A 17,647-nucleotide genomic window follows, 5' to 3' on the forward strand; every position below is an offset into this window, starting at 1 on the left:
CAATCCAGCCTCCCTCCACCCTCCCAGTATATCTCAACTCTCACCACTGGTCCTGAAGGGATCATCCGCCCTGGATTCTCTGTGTTTCCAGTTCCTATCTGTACATCCTTTAGTCTAGCCAGACTTGCAAAGCAGAATTGGGATCATGATAGGGGGTGGGGTGGGGGAGCATTTAAGAACTAGAGGAAAGATGTATTTTTCATCGTTGCTACATAGCACCCTGACTGGCTCATCTCCTCCCGAGACCCTTCTGTAAGGGGATGTCCAGTGGCCTACAAATGGGCTTTGGGTCTCCACTCCACACTCCCCCCCTCATTCACTATGGTAAGATTTTTTTGTTCTGATGATGCCTGATAACTGATCCCTTCAGCACCTCGTGATCACAGAGGCTGGTGGGCTTCTTCTATGTGGGCTTTGTTGCTTCTGAGCTAGATGGCCGCTTGTTTACCTTCAAGCCTTTAAAATCCCAGACGCTATATCTTTTGATAGCCAGGCACCATCAGCTTTCTTCACCACATTTGCTTACTCACCTACTTTGTTTTCAGCGGTTGTGTTGGGAAGGTGAGCATCATAAAATGCCAATTTAATGGAAGAAAGTAGGGAGTATTTCAGTGGAGGCCTGACATCCTTCTGCTACCTCAATACTAAACCTATAAGTATATGCACATAGATCTATTTCCCCATCCTCATATGTAAATATATTTGCATATGTACATGTCTTTATCTAGACCTCTATAAATGGCCTTTGCTTCCCAGCTCTTTCCTCTATTTCCTTTGGCTTTCCTCCTGTCCCATTATCATGCTCAGCGCCCACCAGGATTTTAGCAATTCCTCTTGATTACATTACCCTTGATCATGCCCTACCAGGCCTCCCACACCCTCCTCATCAGCGATTTGGATCACTTGTTGTTCCCTTGTCCCTGGGTTTTTTAACACCACTACCTTTCCCCCCACATCCCCCTCTCTCATTTCCCCCAGGAACTGTCAGTCCCTTTTTTTCTCCTCCAGATTGTTGATCCAGCCTATCTTATTTAGACAGACCTGCGGAGATAATAACATGCACAAAAAGAAATGCAAACTAAAACAATGAGGTACCACCTAACACCCTCAAAGGTAGCCCAATTCAAAAAATCAGAGCACAACAAGTGTTGGAGGGGCTGTGCGGAAACAGGAACTCTCATCCACTGCTGCTGGACCTGTAAGTATGTACAGCCACTATGGAAATCGATCTGGCGATATAAAACAGATGGAAATCGAGTTACCATATGACCCAGCAATCCCCCTACTGGGCATGTACCCAGAAGAGGCAAGAAACAAACCAAGGCCAGACAACAGTGCTCCAGTGTTCATTGCGGCACAGTTCATAATTGCAAGGAGTTGGAAGCAACCCAGATTTCCATCAATTGACGAGTGGGTTAAAAAACTGTGGTACATACATACAATGGAGTACTATGCATCGCTAAAAAGCAGTGATGAACGTATGAAGCACATCGCTGCGTGGGAAGAACTGGAGGAAATCATGCTAAGCGAAGTAAGCCAAGTACAAAAGGACAAGTACAACATGAGTCTGCTGAGGTAAGCTTTTTTAAAAAAATGCAAAAGGGGCATAGAGAAAAAGCTACTGTATATAAACATTCCTAGGGGGATGACCAGGTAATATGGCAGGGTCCAGACCAAATAAAGGGATACACACGGTAGACAACTAAAAAGGAGGTGGGGAAAGGAAAAAATAATAATAATAAATAAATGGGTAGCAGGCGCATGGGCACTAACCCACCCAAGGGAAGGGTATTGCTTATATCTCCACAGGAAAAGAGGGACCAGACTTCAACCCAGTGCTCCAAGATGTGAATGCAACATGCTGGCATGGAGTAGGGAACCAGTGGAGTGGTCTGGGGGGCCGGCCCCAATCCCAACTACTAAGTGGACACCTGGCCCTCCCGCCAGAAGAGTTTATTTCAAAGAATGGCATTGAATCTGCAACTTGGGGAGAGGGACATATCTGATCAGGGTACACGGGAACAGATGAAGGGGGAGGAGAATGGAGCACATCCTGGCCCACCAGGCCATGAGGACGATGTTCCCAATTAGAGCAGCCAGTCCACAGAGAGGACCACATGGCTGGCCCCACTATGAGACATGATGCCCCTCACTGACCCATAGCCCTACAGGGGACAACGCCAGAGACATAGTGTGGGAACTGCACCTGATCTGATCCCGCCACACCGAGGCAAAACACTAAGGGGGTGCAACAGAACAGCAAGGGAATAGAGTGGCGAGGTCCCCAGGGAATGCTGAAGGTGGACTTTGGGGCCAGGGTGTGGTGCCCCAACAGAGTGGACTGGAAAGCACTCCTAAAGGCCAACAAACTATCCTTGAACTAACTACAAGCTTTTCTTTCATGTTGTGTTTTGTTGTTTTTTTGTCATTGGTTTGTTGTTGGTGTTATTTTGTTCTATATTGTTGCTTGGTTTTGCTCTGTCTTGTTTTTGTGCATGTTATTATCTTTGCAGGTCTGTCTAAATAAGATAGGCTGGATGAACAATCTTTGGTCTCTTTTAAGACTTAATAAATGTCCTCCTTAAACTTTATTTGAGATTAGGGTCTCTTTTGTACCTAAACTTTCCTTATCTCACAAAAGAAAGAAGGTAACTCTCCTTATCTGGAAAAAAGAAAACCCAGGTAGAGACTGGTTGGACCTCCAAGACTATGATCCTTAGTCACCTTCCAGGTCTGGAACTGAACTCATCTTCATGTTAGAAAAATTGACCTTTAAGATCAAAAGGGTAGTACTTACCCAAAGAAAAAGTTCATAGGGTTAGAAAAGGGGGGGGGGGGGGTTGGAAATAAGAAACAAAAAGAGGAATGGAATGGTGATGGTACATAGAGGGAACTGCAATGAATGACTTGAAATAAAATGTGTATGAAATGTTGAGTGTAAAACTAATGATGGGCTCTGTAAACCTTCAGTTAATTCACACAAAAGTTTAAATGTATAAAATCAATAAACCAAGAGCAAGGAATACAAACATCTCCAAAAGACTACTTTACCCTATTCACTGACTCCAACAGACTATTCCCTGTGCTCTGAATGAGAAAAAAAAATTAAATTCACTGCCAATAGTAGATCCATAGTAACCCTATAGGGCAAAGAAGAATGCTTCTTTGGGTTTCTGAAACTGTAAATTTTTAGGGGAGTAGAAAGCCTCATCTGTCACCCGCTGAGTGGCCAGTGGCTTCACATTACTGACCTTGTGGTTAGCAGAACACTGCGTAACTCCCTTTGTCGCCAGGGCTTCTTCAGAGTGAAAATAGTGATAATGATAAATAGGCCAAAGCCACCTCCAACAGTGTCAACCCGATGAGGAAAGTGCCAGATAAAGAGAGTGTATCAAGAGAAGATTATGAGATATGTTGCTAGTGACAGAGCCACAGGAAGCACAGAAAGGGAAATACAGTGAGATCAGATAGAAAATCTTTACTTTTATAAAAAAATATACACAAAAGTGAAAAATCAACTCATAATATTTTTAACAATATATAAAAAAACCCTCTGCCCTACTTATCCAACATAGTTATTCTCCTTAAAGAGAAGGCAGTGAGCTTCTACGAAGATTGCAGCCTCAGAAATGCTGTGGACTCTTTCAGTCAGACTGACAAGGTTGCTTTGGGATGGAATTGACTGGAAAGCAGTGGAAAAATCTTTATGGACGCAGGTTGCCACATCTTTCTCAAAGAGCAGTGGATGGGTTCAAGCCACTGACCTTTTCAACAGCTAAGTACTTAATCACTGCACAGGAAGGCCCCTTCTTTGAAAACTACAGCAAAAACGCCCTCTATGCAGCAGTTCTATTCTGCAGCGCATGGGGTCTCCAGCAACCAAAATTAACTTAATGGCAACATGTTTCCTACTCTAAAGCAGGGGTGTCAAGCATGTTTAGTACTCTAAAGCAGGGGTGTCACACTGGCGGGCCACAGGCCGCATGTGGCCCCAGAGGTAAGTTTTTGTGACCTGTGATGCTCTGAAATAAAATGAAAATAGAAAAAATTGCTTTGAAGAAAATAGCGCTTAGGAGAGATTGAAGCAATATGGTTCACACAATTCCCTTGTTAAACCTTAAACTACTAAAGACGAGTAGACACGTGGCCCAGTGTCTTTCCTGGGGGCCTGTGGATGTGTATAAACACGCTGACTCAGTTCCGGCGACGTTTGGAAGCGATATGTCTGCCACTCTCAGTGTCACGTCATGTAAATAGATCCCAATAGCAAAAAGGTTAAAAAGAGCACTCTGGGTTGTGCTGTTATGAATCATACCTAGTGGCAGCGCTAGTTAAGATTTTTTAGAGGGAAGTCATTACCACTGTGCATCACGTTTGTCAGCTGTCCAACATTTTGTGTTTTTTATTAGTTACTTTGTTATATTTTCCGGTCACAACATAATAGGTAAGTGAAAACCAGGAGGAGGAAAAGCCTGGCAAGTTTTGGGTAAAAAAGAATAATTTTAGTTTTATAAATACATTAAGTAAAATAAATGTTTAAATAAAAGCAATTATATAGTGTTTTAATTATCCTATCCATATTCCTGAATCCTCACTTCAAAATATAAATTTAACAAAATTTGTAAATGTGATGTGGCCCTCGTGAATCTTGCCTGTTGCACCAAATGGCTTGCATTTTAATTGAGTTGGATACCCCTGTTCTAAATCATCCAGCTAACTCGTTCTGAGTGCACCTAGTGGCGACTCCTGGGAAGGTTCTCTGGTTAGAGTGAATCTTTTCATAAAAGCAGTTTTGTTAGAATCTTGTTTTTTGTGATAGCTGATTTAAAAGAACAGCATGTGGCTGTGACATTTTGTTTCCTGCTCAAGAAAAATGCCGTAGAAACTGTTGTGATGTTCAATATGGCTTAAAAGGACAGTACTATGGGAAAAACTCAAGTATATGAGTGGTTTTCTTTTTTTTAAAAAAAGTGAAATGTTGATTGATGACAAACATTGTCCCGGACATCCATCAACTTCCTGAAAGGACAAAAATGTTGACAAAATTTATACAACTGTGCTTGAAGACTGACGATGGACCATTGAAAAGATGGGGAAGTTATCTGGACTATCTTGGAGCTCAGTTCACCAGATGTTAACAGAACTTTTGGGAATGAGAAGGGTTAATGCGAAATTTGTGCCTTGGGTCAGGAAAAAGAGCATTAAATGCAAATATGCTTAGCATTGAAAGAACAGTTCCAAAGTGACCCAAAATGTTTTTCCATGGCCATTACTAGTAATGAGACATGGTGCTGCTATTCTTATGACCCCAAAAGCAAACCTCAATCAAGCCAGTGGAAGATGCTGTCATCACCTCACCCAAAAAAGAACTCGTCAAATGAAATCAAAGATCAAGACGATGCTAATTTGTTTTTTGGCTTGTGGGGCAAAGTGTATTTGGAGTTCGTTCCACCAGGTCAGACTGTTAATCAAACTTTCTATTTAGAGGTTCTGAAAAGATTGCCTAACGTATGACAAAAAAGTCTGATTTTTGGCAGATGGGGACTAGTTTTGCCCACAACAATACACCTGCTTACACAGCCATCTCAGTGTACCAGTTTTTGGCAAAAGACAACATGCCTTTCTTGCCCCACACACCTTACTCACCTGATCTGGCTCCCTGCAACTTCTTTTAGTTTCTGTGAATGAAGAGGGACATGAAAGAACAGCATTGGATGACGTAGAAAAGGTGGGAAAAACAAAACAAAACAAAACAGGGAGCTGCTGTCAGCCATCCAAAGAGATGAGTTTAAAAAGTGTTTTCAAGAATGGAATCACAGAATTTGACAAATGGATTAAGTGTAATGGAAAGTACTTTGAAGGTGATAAGGCTGTTTTGTAAGAAATTTAAATACATAGCTTTGAAAAAAATTGGGTTTTTTTTTTTTTGGGGGGGGGGTTCCACCTCATAAATAGTAAACTCTTATGTAACATGTTCAAGAAATGATAGAATCTATAATGAAATATTTTATATAATAAAGAACTATTATTTATCATTTGGAAATACTTTTTTTAAGACTAAAAATACAGTAACATAGACTTAATATTTTAAAAGTCTTTGAAGATTATAAAACATTGCCAGGTATTTCAAACACTATTGAATGGCCAAATCATGAATCCCTTCAAAGTTGCTTACTAAGCCGCAACAAAGTAAAGACTATCTGATTAAATCTCCATTAATCAAGAATTCCGCACATTATAAATATGCAAGGTCTTATGCATAGTAAGTTTTTCACAAATCATTCATATCCACTTAAATTTACATTATGAATCTATAAGATCCACAAACTAAGTTTTAAAAATCTGATATGTGCCTCTAATATGAAAAGCACTGAAATATTTATCTTTCTTCTGAAAAAAATGCATCAGCTTTTAATTCTTGCAAACATTAAAAAAAATTGTGACCGCAATAAATGCTCATTTAAAGTAAATGGAAAATACTGTAAGAGCCAAGGGTTAAGTACTCTTCCCCCACATAGTTAGTGAAATGCCATCCAAAGGAAACTAAAATGACTATGTATTCATAATAATGATTAATCAAAGAAACTAATGATTTTCAATCACCTCATGTGAAAGTTGAACATTGAATAAGGAAGGCCAAAGAACTGATGCATTTGATTGACGGTACTGGAGAAGAATACTTAAAGTATCATGTATTGCCTAAAGAACAAACAAATCTTGTCTTGAAGAAGTACAGCCAGAAAGTTCCTTAGAGGCAAAGAGAGTGAGACTTTGTCTCACGTACTTTGGACCTGTTGTCAGGCAAGACCAGTCCCTATAGAAGGACATCGTGCTTGGCAAAATAAAGTAGTAAAAAAAAAGAAAAGAAAACCTTAGACAAGATGGGTGGAAACAGTGGCTGCATCAATGGGCTAAATATAAGAACAATTGTGAGGATGAAACAAAACAAGGCAGTGTTTTGTTCTGTTGTACACAGGATTGCTATTAGTCTGAAACGACTTGACAACACCTAACGGGGGGGGGGGGGTTAAATATTGCTTTAAAATCATTTCTCAGGAAAAGGGTGAAAAGCAAACATTCCTTACAGAAATAAATTAGATATCTAAAGTAATAACTTTAAACATATAGCCACCTAATGGAATTCTAGCCTTAAGGGCATTTTTAATGAAAATACTTCATCTAAATCTATATGTCTTTTCTATATGAAGGTTTAAAAATCTGACTTGTTTGGTTGGTTGTTGTTTTAAGATAATATAATATTCACAAGTAAGCTTTCTGATCATTTTCTTTATAATCAAAGCAAATAGCACATCCTATTAAAAAATAAAATATCAACAAGGCAAAGGCTTTCATAATTTCCATCTTTCCCATTGTAGTCTGAAATACTTACGGGTATTTACCATAGCAGATGGCTCAAGGGGATAAATATTTGTAGCTTAACATTTTAAATAGTGCCTGTACCATGTATAATAGAATAATTTTATATTAGAAGAACTTCTGTGACAACAGGTTGTTCTTATGTAACTATTTCTGGGGAGAAAGAAAATCTACTTTAATTTAAAACTTTTATATAAAACAGGAAAGATAATTTTGAGTTAAAGTACTTTAAATCAAACTTAAACTTTTAGCACTGTTTTGGAAGTAATATTAATGAATGAATATAGAATACATAACAACTGGTTTCCTACAACCAATACTGCCCAGGATATCTTTTCAAATTTGGTGTAGTCTTATAAAAGTTAACTCAATTTTTGAGGCAAATTTGAGCAATCTGGCATAGTGGTTACATGTTGGGCTGTGTAGTCATTACTTAATTTCATGTCAACTTGATATATAGAAGTGTACAGGTGGAGTCTAGCCTATCAGGTCAGCCTGATGGTATCTCCTTGTGGGTGTGGCCTTCTCATAAGAAGATCCTGGGAACCTTCCCTCTTATTCTCTCTTTCCCTTCACTTTCCTGTGAAGGTGAGTCATTCTGAAATCTGCCAGAGGTCTGGAGATGCATCCACCGCTATTAGATCCACAAGACTTTGCACCCACAAGCCTGTGATCTTCCTGCATTCTACATCATTGCATGTGACTGTGTGAGTCTGAAGAATTAGTATCGGACTTAGGGACTTGAGCTGTACAGGGATGGGAGGTTTGTTTGGTATATAATTCTTGAGAGAAAGCTCTCTCTTACATATGAGTTTCACTGGATTTGTTTTTCTAGTCAATCTGGCATAGCAGGAGCTGCTAACCTTGAGGCAAGCAGTTCAAAACCACCAGAAAATTCACAGGAGAAAGATGAGGCTTTTCTACTCCTTTGAAGAGCTACAGTATTAGAGACCACAGGGGCAGTCCTACCTTGTCCTATATAGGGTCACCATGAATCAGAATTGACTAAATGACAGTGGGTTTTGCATTAAAAATTTTTTGATTAGTTATAATCGGGGCAGTCAAAGAGTTCTAATTTCACCATTGACTAAATGGCAGAAAATCAAAATAGAAGTTTTCTAAGGTTTGCAACTTTCTTTTAGCTTCAGTAAGCACAGATTCAAATTTTAAAATGACTTTTTATACTACAGCAGAAGAAGATATTTAGTAAATGCTGCCTTAGCGCTGCCACCTAGTATAAAATCTCAATTTAAATTTAAATCGCAATTTAAATCTCACAGACACACAGACACACACACACACACACCTTATTACATAAATATATGACTGAACTTACTGGTAATGAAAGAGGTTTATAAAAGGCGCTAAGTAAAAATAAACAAAGAAATATAAAATAAAAGACCATAAGTAATAAAAAGGCATAAATCCATAAATTTTCAGCATTTGCTGGAAGCTGGGGTATTAAAAAGCCCATCCTTAAAGGTCAGAAGTGTAGTTATCATTTTGAATGTAAATAATATCAAATAAAATCCATAAAAGTTCTCAAAGGATAAACTTAAAAAACAAAACCAACACCCAAATTCTAAAAAGGGAGCTGATAGAACTGCGTGCCTTTGATTTGGGGGCTAGAATAGAAAAAGAGGAAAGGTCCCCTCAGACTTACTAATCACAAATAACAATGCAGGCTTATGACCTGAATTTATACACTAAAACTTAAAAGTGGTTTCAGACTGGTTTCATCGTATCCGAAGGCTAATGAGAGAGAAAACACCCAATAAATAAAGGAGGTATAGCTGAGAGTGGATGGTGAACTACTATATAAGTAACAGGAGGCAGTTGGGACACTCCTTTGAATAAGTAAAAATAACAAATTATAAAATTAGACCTACAAATACTATGGTAGAATTTTTTTTAATTAATATGTCTCATGTGTATAATAAATGTTCTCTAAGCAAGAAAACTTACTAGGCTGAAAATAAAACAAAAACCATGTGGATTCCTATAAATATAAACTATTGTGTAATAGTTTTGAATTGGGGGAAAAAATAAATCCCAGGAAATTATAGGTCACTATGACTTTTATACGCTAGAAGGACACAAGCAAGAACATACGCAAAATGAAAAGTTCACAGTGAAAAGCTATCTCTGTTGTACTGAACTTCTATGGGCTTGTAAACTACAGATGACCAAGCTTAACTATTCTGAATACTAAAACAATATCCATCGATTATCTGTTATGAAAATGAGGCTACCAAACACACTAACAAATCTAATAACCCAGCATGGTATATAAAAAGCCTACGGTTTGCACAATAGGGACTAAGAATTAACAGAAGTATAAGCTTTAGCACTTACTTAAAAATCATAAGATTGACAGCATAGCAGATCTTTGTTCTGTTGATCTTTCACCCAACTAACTTTCCCAAATTGAAAATAATGCCTTAAGCATCACTTCAAGAAGCTTTCCCTACAGAAACTTTATAAACAGAAAAATCACTTATCCTCTATCACAGAAATAGACAAGCTTTGAAAATAGATTTGAATACAATGTTCACCAATCCAGATGTGTAGCCTTAAGCAAAATATTTAATGCCTGTAAATTTGGTTTACTGCCTAAAGAATGATGATAATACCATCTTATAGCTCAAAGTTTCTGTAAGCATTAAGTGAGATGTAAAAATTACTAGGCACCCAAAAAATAGTACTTCTATTGGCATTTCCATAGTTCTCTTTACATGACTCACACTAAGTAGTCATTTGTTTCTAGAACAGCTGTCAAAGAATAAATCTCCAGGAGAATGCCATAACAGTAACATATTACATTGAAATAAAAATTTTAATTAATAGGATGATACACTCGAATTTGACTATGCATATATTAGAGGTTCCACCCCCCCAAAAAAAAGTATCCTTAGCTGCTCAGTAATGTTTTTTTTCCAGTGTATTAATCTCATTCTTAAGTAACTACAGTTACTTACAAATGGGGTAGATGCATTTGTTCAGCCCTACACATATTCTAAAACTTTGAACTCCTAATGTACACTGCTGCCTCCCTTACTGATCCACATTGATTTTGCTGCAACACTCACTTTTATCAGTGGAACTACTGGAGATGCAGCTTCTCAAAGACATATCTTCAAAGGTGTACTCTAATATCAAAACAATGAACAACCTTCAGCTAGTATTTTGTATTATACCCAATAGATGGTATGAGTTTCCCTCAAAAGCATTTTAAATATTCATAGTGCTAAGAATTTTCTGTTGTCCCAGTGGTACCTCGGTGTAGTATGAGAAATATAGGTCTATGTTATGACATCCTGTAGAAAATAACCCTAAAGCTAGCTGATTTTCAAGACTGATTGCTAAATTTCATCCAAATTCTACACCAGACCCCATTCATTTGCCACATTTAGAATGCACATCTTGAACATTTACTGTCATTTTAAAAAGCTGCCTAGTTTGCCTAATTCAACACTGAATATAGTAAAAACTGAATTTCAATATTAAATTAAAACTTTCGTTAAATTGAAATAGAAAAACTTGGGACCTGTGAACATACTCAGACCTGATTGGGTTGCTAACCACAAAGTCAACAATGTGAAATAGAAAAGCACATATTAAATAATTTTCAAGTTGCATGTTTTACATCGTTTTGATTATAAATTATCAAATGCCAGTCACTTATTTAGTCCTCCCTGGTTATTGTATAAATCTCTTTCACCAGCATTCTACTCAATTTTAGTAAATGAAACCATCTATCCAATTACTCTATTACCTAGAAAACATTCATATTATCTCTCTCCCCTGCACCTCTTCAATTATCACCCATGTCTAATGCATTATCTACCACCAAAATAATGTCACACTCCACAGCATTCCTCACAGACCCATAGCATCATAGGGGACAACACTAGAGATACACAGTGGGAATTGTGCCCACCCTGAGCCCACAATGCCAAAGCCAGCCACTGGGGGCATGTAGCAGAGCAGCCCGGAGAGCACAGCAATGAAGTCCCCAGGGAATGCCAGGGATAGATGTGGGGCCAGGGCATGGCACCCCATCAGACTCAACTGGAAAGCACTCGTAAAGGACAACAAATAGACCTTGAAGTATTTATAGGGTTTTTGTTGTTGTTGTTGTAGTGATTGTTTTATTTTCTATTGTTGCTTCATTTTACTAGATCTTGTAATGGTGCATATTTTTGTCACTGTATGTCTATCTGGAAGGGATAGGTGGGCTAAATAAGCTGGAAGAGAGAACAATGGGATGACAGTTCCGGGGGGACATAGGAGAAGGGGAGGCAGGGGAAAGGAAGTGGGTGTTAACAAATCCAGGGACAAGGGAACAACAAGTGATCCAAAATCAGTGGCAAGGAGGGTGCAGAAAGTCTGGCAGGGCTGGATCAAGGACAATGTAACCGAGGAATGTCTAAAACCCAAATGAAGGCTGAACATGACAGTGGGACAAGAGGAAAGTACAAAAAAATAGAGGAAGGAACTAGGAGGAAAAGAGCATTGATAGAGGTCTAAATACAGGCATATACAGATGTCAATATATTTATATACGACCAGGGGGAAATAGATCTATGTACATATATATATAGGTTTAGTATTAAGAAAACAGATTGACAGTAGGCCCCTACTCAAGTACTCCCTCAACACAGGAACACTTTGTTCTAAGGATTCTGCAGTCTGAGATGCTCACCTTCCTGGCACGATCACTGAAGACAACGGGTGCACAAGCAAATGTGGTGAAGAAAGCTGATGGTGCCTGGCTATCAAAAGATACAGCATCTGGGGTCTTAAAGGCCTGAAGATAAACAAGCGGTCATCTAGCTGAGAAACAACAAAACCCACATGGAAGAAGCACACCAGCCCGTCCCGACACAATCACGCAATCGCTGAAGATAAAGCGGATGCAGAAGCAAATGTAGCGAAGAAAACTGATGGTGCCCAGCTATCAAAAGATATAGCATCTGAGGTCCTATAGGATTGAAGATAAACAAGCAGCCATCTAACTGAGAAACAACAAAGCCCCCATGGAAGAAACACACCAGCCTTTGAGATCACAAGGTGTTCAAGGGATCAGGTATCAGGCATCAAAGACCAAAAGAAATCATAGCATTGTGAATCAGTGCAGAGTTGAGACCCAGGGCCCATCTGTGGGCAATTGGACATCCCCTTGCAGAAGGGCCACAGGGAGGAGATGAGCCAGTCAGGGTGCAGTGTAGCAATGATGAAACATACAATTTTCCTCTGGTTCTTGAATGCTTCCTCGCCCCTACTATCATGATCCCAATTCTACCTTATAAATCCAACTGGACTGGTGGATGTACACTGGTACAGATAAGAACTGGAAGCACAGGGAATCCAGGACTGATGAACCCTTCAGGAGCAGTGGTGAGAGTGATGATACCAGGAGGGTGGAGAGAAGGTGGGGGCGAAAGGGGGAGCAGATTACAAGGATATACATATAACCTCCTCCCTGGGTGACGGAGAGTGGAGAAGTGGTTGAAGGGAGACGTCGGACAGTGTAAGATATGACAAAATAATAATTTATAAATTATCAAGGGTTCATGGGGGAGGGGGGCACAGAGAGGGAGGGGAAAATGAGGAGCTGCTACCAAGGACTTAAGTAGAAAGCAAATGTTTTGAGAATGATGAGGGAAACAAATGTACAAAAGTGCTCGACACAATGTATGTATGTATGTATGTATGTATGTATGTATGTATGTATGTATGAGTTGTACAAGCCCCCAATAAAAGATTTTAATAAAATAAATAAAACAGACACATACACAAAATAATGTCACACTTATTTCATCACTTCATAAAGTGCCCTAGTTCAAGTTATTATAATCTCTAACATAAAATACTGCAGTACTTCAGGATATCTCTGTGGTGACTCCTATCACCCTCTAATCAATTCTTTTTTTACCCTAAACAGTTTTATTGGTATATAATTTACAAATCATATGATTCAACAATTAAGTCACATCAAGGACAGTTGTACAGTCGTCACCACAATCCGCTTAAGAATATTTTCTTCATTCTTTACTCATCATATTGGCTTCCCATTTGCACCATCACCAACCCCCTACCACCTCACCTGCCATATCCCCAATCTAGAACCATTAATCTAGTTACTGTCTCTATAGATTTACCTATCCTAGATTTCGTATACAGAAAAACATTAAAAACAAGCATAACTAACAAGAGTAACAAAGTAAAACAGATAAAAACATCAATCAAAAAGAAAGCAGAAAATGTTAAAAAGTAGAACAAATGTAAATGGATAATAAGGTAGATCAAATGATAGAGTGCTAAATTTTAACCTAACTGTATCTGAAATAATCTGTTTTCTAATGCATTCTGCATGATAGCAAGGTTATTCACATTACTGGCTCTTCTAGTCTATTTTTTATACAGCAACCAGAGAAATATTTGGGAAACCATATATTAAATAAGGGTTAAATATTTAGAATATATCTTTAAAATTCCTAGAACTTAACAGCAAAAAGACAAACAACCCAATAAAAAAACTTAAAAATTACTTAAACAGATAGTTTACCAAAGAACATATAAAACAAACAAACAAACACACCAGTATGCCCAAGGTTAAAACAACCAACAAATGTTGGTGGGGATATGGAGAACTTGGAATCCATCTCATTCATGGCTGGAAGGGATGCAAAATGGAACCACTTCTGTGGAAAACAATATGGACGGGTAATCTAAAACTTAAACATAGAATTACTATATAACCCTATAATTATACTCAAAGACATATACCTAAGAAACTTGAAAGCAGCAAATCAAACAGATCAAACAGATGTATGTATACTACAGGTCAGTGCACCACTATTCAAAATATCCAATAGCAGAAACAACCATCAAAAGATGAATGGATAAATAAAATGTGATACACTTGAGTACATCAGTATATATGTAAACAGAAATGAAGGCCTGATACACGCTGCAACATGCAACATAAATGAACCTTGAGAACACTATCCTGAGTGAAATCCAAACGCCAAAACCAGACCTATTGGTATTGTCCATTCCAATTCATAACAATCCTGTGTAGGGTTTCTTATGAGAATAGACAATCTCATCTTTCTCCCATAAAGTACTTGTTAAGGTTTAAGTGTGGTTAGTACCCACACTGCCACACCCCCTTTTCAGTATTTTCTAAGTTTCAATCACAAAAGTACAAATATCTCACTTACATGAAATAATTAGAATAGGCAAATGTACAGAGATCTAAGTTTACTGGTGACTATCAGGAGGGGAAAAGAGGAAGTAATTGTTTATGAAGCACTGAGTATTGTTAATGGTAATGAAATTTTTAACAATTACATGTGATGGTTTCACAATCTATGTTAATGCACATATAAATATTGGACTGGCAAATGTTTATACACACACACACACACACACCCCACAACAAGATCAAAGAGAGATCATTACAATTTATTCATTTGTTCCAACATCTTTATTGTTGTTAAATTGGTGTATCTTAAATGAAAATTTAATCATACTGCATTCTGAATCACATTCTCATATGAGGTTAATATACAAGAAAACGTAATGTTCTCTTAAATGTTGTATTTCATAAGTTCTGACAAGTTTACATAATTCTGTAAACTCTATCAAAACCAAGATAAAAAATATTTCTATCATCCCAGAAGATTTCCTTCTGCTCAATGCCAGCACACTTTCTCTATCTCAGACATTTTTTTATTTGTGTCACCAAACACTGAGGATTTTTAATTTTATTTTTTATATTATATCGTATATCCAGTTCACTTTGTTAGAGTGAGATTGTAAATTTCTACATACAAGCCTGAAAAGACTACATCATTTTTACCAGGTAGATCAGATCAGAGGGTTGTTTGCTGGGAAGTAGAAATTTTCTGCTAGTTACATGTATTTCTCTGGAGTTCTTATGGATTTTCTGCTAACAATTAACTTTTATTAAATAACTGAAAACATAAAAGAAAATATGCTATATAAATGCAAAACAACAATATAAAATCACTTTATCATCAATCAACATTCTGATCACTTCTCAGTTAACAATAATTAAGGAATCCTATAATGACCCTGGATGATTACCCTAGCAAATGCAAATACATTTTTTTAAGGAGGAATTAATAACTGGGTTGGTTTGTTCGTCAATGATAGTAAAACCTGTACAAAAACAGGACTTGGCTTTATAAAACCACCATCTTCTAATTAGAATTTGTCGTGAATTTAAGTTTTGCCTGTTATAAATTTCAACATGCTTCTAGTTCTGTTATGCTTCTGCTGACAGACATCATCCCAAGAGTTTGGAGTGCTAATTATTCCAGGTTTTCCTAGAATGAAGCTAAAAAGAAAATACTGTATTGCATGTTCAAGAATAGCAGATTTGAATTAATTTACAGGAAATAATAAGGCATACTTGGTCTGTCTTCCAAATAATGCTTACTTTTTGACATTAGTTGATAATTTATATTTAAAATTTTTTTAAAACATTAGTGGTAACTGCTATTTATATTGCAGTTAAAATTTTTCTATCAGTTTTTCTCTATCTTGATCCCAAACCCAAAGAAATGGATTTAGAGCTGAGTCTATAACAGCAATCACACTATTAAGGATCAAATTACTCATCAAGATCATAACCGATTACAAGTAACTATATGTGACCTCCTCCCTGGGGGACAGACAGCGGAGAAGTAGGTGAAGGGAGATGTCGGATAGGGCAAGATATGACAAAATAATAATCTATCAATTATCAAGGGCTCATGAGGGAGGGGGGAATGGGAGGGAGGGGAAAAATGAGTACCTGATGCCAGGGGCTTAAGTGGAGAAGAAATGTTTTGAGAAGGATGAGGGCAATGAATGTACAAATGTGTTTTACACAATTGATGTATGTATGGATTGTGATAAGAGTTGTATGAGAGAAGATTGTTCCAGTAGGGGTTAATTAGTAGTACTGACACACTGGCTCACTTTTTTCCAGCATTGAAGCACTATGGGAAGAACTTCAAGCAAGACATTTTATATGCAGAAAAAATTTAAATGTACCCGGCTTAATAAGTAAAAAGACTTGTGGGAAGAAAAAAAAAAAAGAGTTGTATGAGCCCCTAATAAAATGATTTAAAAAAATTTTTTAAAAAGATCATAAATGTCATGATATAATAGCAATGTGGGCAGTTATGAGAAAAAACTTTATTAATTCACTCAAGCATGAATGAGGGAGCCATGGTGGCATAGTGGTTACAAGCTGGGATGTGATTACCAAGCTTGGCAGTCCAAAACCACCAGTTCAAAACCACCAGCTGCTCCACAGGAGAAAGACAGGACTGTCTATTCCCCTAAAGCAGCAGTTCTCAACCTGTGGGTCGTTGACCCCTTTGGGGGTCGAACAACCCTTTCACAGGGGTCACCCAATTCATAACAGTAGCAAAATTACAGTTATGAAGTAGCAACAAAAATCATTTTATGGTTGGGGGGTCATTACAACATGAACTGTATTAAAGGGTCACGGCATGAGGAAGGTTGCGAACCACTACCCTAAAGAGTTACAATCTTAGAAACTCACAAGGGCAGTTCTACACTGTCCTACAGGGTCCTTAAGTCAGCACTGACTCCATGGCAGTGAGTTCAGTTAGTTCTGATGCATGGATGACCATCTCATTATGCCAGGCCAAACATTAAACACTGGAATATTTTCTTTACAAACTCTGGAAGCACGAGTGAAAATTTTGTCTAATCTAAAAATGTTATACTTAGTATTCTATGATTACAAAAGAAATGTAGAAAGGGTCATTAAAATGATCTATTCTTTCATCACTTAAAAACATTACTTACAAGGATCTACTGCCAAAAAATGAAGCATAATGCTTTCTAGTGAAGGTAAGGAATATGAAAAGAGAAGACTAGAATTAAATCAAGACTCAGGGAAGTAAGTACATATACTTTAAACTTGATAGTACATTTAAACTGGCTAGGCCACCTTTATATTTTTATCTTTTTTGTTTCAAGCCTAGCCCAATCCTTTCTACATAACTCTCCAGGAGTTATGCCTCTGTGAGTTTCCAAGACTATAGCTCTTTATGGAAGGAGAAAGCTTGGCCTTTCTCCTGAGGAGTGGCTGGTGGTTTTGAACTGCTGATCTTGTAATTAGCAGTCCAATCTATAACCACAATACTGCCAGGACTCTTCATAAGAACGCTAGAGGCACCTAAATATATATATCTATATCTAATCATATTATTCACTG

Source organism: Echinops telfairi, unplaced genomic scaffold, assembly GCF_000313985.2.
Source record: "Echinops telfairi isolate 266 unplaced genomic scaffold, ASM31398v2 ScPeMD7_18;HRSCAF=68, whole genome shotgun sequence".
Lineage (NCBI taxonomy): Eukaryota > Metazoa > Chordata > Mammalia > Afrosoricida > Tenrecidae > Echinops > Echinops telfairi.